At 39.5% G+C, this 3,829-nt stretch overlaps 1 pseudogene; it reads left to right on the top strand.

Moving 5' to 3' along the window:
• Positions 1-924: 924 nt before the first annotated feature.
• LOC105745594 (olfactory receptor 5AC1-like) lies at positions 925-2,476 on the top strand (annotated as a pseudogene).
• The last annotated feature ends 1,353 nt before the right edge of the window (positions 2,477-3,829 follow it).

Raw genomic sequence — 3,829 nt, 5'->3', positions numbered from 1 at the left:
GTGCCATGTCAGTTGGCCCTACTTTGGAGTTAGTGTTCCTGAGGGTGATGGAGTTGGACTCAGATGTGACCTTTCTACACAAGCCTCTTCTGTTACTTTTATTGGACCTGTGGTTGGTGCTGGGGTTGGTATATACTCAGGAGACCTGAAACTCTGGACTGTCCATGTGACAGCCAGTCTCTGAGCCTCAGCAGACTTGCCTGTGTTCTTGAGAGATTCCACCTCTCTATTTGAAACATAGCAGGACTCCCCAGGATGGGAGTCCAATACCTTCCCATTCATTGCAAGGTTGTCCACCCACTGATACAATGCAGTATGACAAGATAAACATTCACACACTCCTTAGAAGCTTGCCTGAGGTACACCCTGTCCCACAGGGCCCCCACAGCCAACACCATAAACCAGTAAGCCTCTCCTCCTGTATTTGCCAAAATAACCCTTTCAAAATTGTAGTTTCAACCACATACCTGTAAATAACCAGAGTTCATCTGCTCCCTCCACTGACACGCTCCCCAGTTCATGGACTTTGCAATGCCTGCACCCCTCTCACAGACCTGCACCAGCCAACCCAATAGGATTGCTTCTCCAGTGTCAACTATTATTATTATTTGTGATTTTCTTGGTCTTTTCAAAATGTTTTCCTTCATTTGAATTTTAACAGTGTGTATGTAGTTCTGTAAAATCATGTCAGATTGAAAAGAATTTGTTTTAAATTTATATTCCAAGTTAATATGAATTTGAAAATTTATTAGAGAATTTTGCATGTATAAAACTAGGCAAATAAAGTTAAAAGTGAAAAATTATTGATTAAATGAGATGAGCTTCTTAGGAATATATTGGTCACAAAAATACCAATTTTTAATGATTCTTCTGAGACTGGGCTCCTCTCTTATTCTTTCATTACCATGATTGGCCAGAGTAGATATGGAAGAGGAAAATAAGACCCTTGTGACTGAATTTGTTCTCACAGTTCTTACAGATTATCTAGAGCTGCAAATCCCCTTGTTCCTGATGTTCTTGGTGATCTACCTCATCACCATGGTGGGGAATCTTGATTTGATTACAATCATCTGGAAGGACCACCATCTTCATACCCTCATGCATTTATTCCTAGGCAGTTTGGCCTTTGCTGATGCATGTACTTCAACCTCTGTGACTCCTAAGATTTTTATTAATTTTTTTTTGTCATAAAACCATGTGGTATCCCACAATGGGTACATGGCCCAATTTTATTTTATTTTATTGGTTCCAGTGCAACTACTGAATGTTTCCTTATAGTAGTGATGGCCTATAACTGCTGTGCAGTTATGTGTAATACCTTGCTTTATCTAGTGGTGATGTCCAATAGCCTCTGTACTCAATTTATAGCTATTTCATGTGTTACTGGGATTTTGCATTCAATGATTCATGTGGGTTTGCTATTTAGATTAACATTTTGCAGGTCTGATATAATACATTATTTCTACTGTGAATTTTTACAACTGTTCAAAATGTCTTGCATAGATCCCACACTTAGCACACTTCTGATTTTAATGTTTTAATGTTTATACAAATCTTCACTTTTATGATCATCATAATCTCTTATAGCCAAGTACTCTGCCATTTTAGTAGTTTGAAATTGTTTATGAATTCCAAAAATAGACATTGGATTATGCTTGTGAACTTCTCTGTTCCTTTAGGCATATTAGATTGGATTGGATGCAGAAGTTTCACTTTTACTTCATTTCATAATGATTAAGGCTTTGATTGGGCCACTGCAGTGGAACTCTGAGTCCTCATCCGCTTGGTGGGTGGGAACTCACAGAGATTTTTAATGCTGGAGTCCCGAAAAGCAGATACGTAAGGAAAGAGAAGGCTTCATTAGACATGGCAGAGGAGCCGGGAAAAGAGATGAGCCATTTGCCTGATAGTTACAGGTGGCCTTGTGGAGAAAGCAAGCAGATGAGCCCAGAGAGAAACAAGCCCCTGGAGAGCAACAAGATTTATTGCGGCCCACAGCTGATATTGGAAGAAGCTGGGATGATGATGCCTTAAGAGGAAGAGGAAGCCTGAAACCTTGCAGATGTCAGCAGCTATGTTGCTCCAACATGTGGCAACAGACTTTGGTGAGGAAAGTAAATTACACTTTATGGCCTGGTAACTGTAAGCTTCTACCCCAAATAAATGCCCTTTATAAAATCCAACAGGTTTCTGGTACTTTGCATCGGCACCCCTTTGACGGACCACTACAGTCATCCTGAAAAAGGTATCTGAAAAGGGAAGAAAAGCCTTCTCTACATGCAGTGCTCATCTGCTCTCTGTCTCTTTGTTCTATGTCACTTTCTTCTTGTTTATGTGTCCTAGTTCTGGCCCAGCTGAAGATCAGGACAAAATGTTCTCTTTGTTTTACATGATAATTCCCTTACTAAATCCTTTTATTTATAGCCTGTAGAACAAAGAGTTTATATGTGCCTTGAAAAGAATAATTAAGAAATAGTTGTTGGACAATTATGGGCAATTTTCAATAGTTTCTTCTTTACCTTTGCTAAAAAAGTTTAAGTCCAGATAATTAGCAATGGCTCCACCTTTCCACCAGAGGCTGATGGTCAAGGCTTTCCTTGAGCAAAGTTTGAAGGAGTCAAGTTTTCATAATGTTTACTTGGATGTGGGTCCATATGAAACTTCATGTACATGGCACAAAAGTTTGATAACATCACCCAAATTAACTTATTTTGAAATATTGTGCTCCTTTTTTATGTGAGCATTTGGCTTTTGCACACTAGAGATTTGCCAGGAACTTCCAAAGTTATAGGTATTAATTGACAATTTTACCAAGAAACACTTCTAATTAAAACCAGTGTGAGTCACTTAGCTGATGAATGAGCCCCTCCTACTGTTATGGACCTGCATGTTAATAAGGCTTTGTGGTTCTTTACCTTACATATATTTTTAATTAATTAATTAATTAATTCCCCCTTCCCCTCCTCCTGTCCTGCTGTTTTTGCTGTCTGTGTTGTCTTCTCTTCTCATTTTCTCTCTGCTAGGATTCTCTAGGATTCGTTGCTAGAGACCCCTGATATGAAGAGAGGTTCCCTGTCAATTGTGTCACCTCAGTTCCTGGTTTCTGCTATGCTTCACCTTGACTCTTCCCTTGTCTCTCTTTTGATGTGTCATCATCTTGCTGCATGACTCACTTGTGCCGGCACTGGTCCACCACGCAGGCACTCATGCGGACACTGGCTTACCATGCGAGCACTCACGCAGGTACTGGCTCACCACATGGGTACTTGCGCTCACCATGCTGGCACTTGCATGGGCACTGACTCACCACACAGCCATGCTTTCTCTTCTTTTTCACCAGGAAGCCCCAGGGTTCAAACCCAGGTCCTCCTATATATAGACGGAAGCTCTATCACTTGAGCCACATTCACTTCCCTGCCTTACATATTAGTCACAGTAGACTCATAAAAAAAAACAACCTCTGCTTCTTGGAAGATTATACTCCTGAGAACTAATGTACAGTTTAGTGGTAAATTTAGGAAAAAAGTGAAAAGTTCTAAAACAAAAAAGTTTATGACTCTAAGGCAAAAAATTTAAGTTGGTGTGAATTAGGGTAAAGCTTCAAAATTAATTACAGCTCATATTTACAAACTCTACATGCTATTTTAATAGAAATATTGTATATAGCATGGTAATCAATAATTTATATATTTAGGCAGCTCTGAGTATATATTTGCATGTAATAGAGGACATTTTCATAGATGGGCCTTGTGCTTGCATTACTATTGCTCTCAGTTTTAGTAGAAACTAACCAGACTGACGGCAAGGAGCCTAGATCAATGGCAAGAAA

The sequence above is a fragment of the Dasypus novemcinctus genome, chromosome 4 (assembly GCF_030445035.2).
Source record: "Dasypus novemcinctus isolate mDasNov1 chromosome 4, mDasNov1.1.hap2, whole genome shotgun sequence".
Lineage (NCBI taxonomy): Eukaryota > Metazoa > Chordata > Mammalia > Cingulata > Dasypodidae > Dasypus > Dasypus novemcinctus.
The sequence above is the reverse complement of the archived record's forward strand: the minus strand, read 5'-3'. Positions and strand labels throughout refer to the sequence as shown.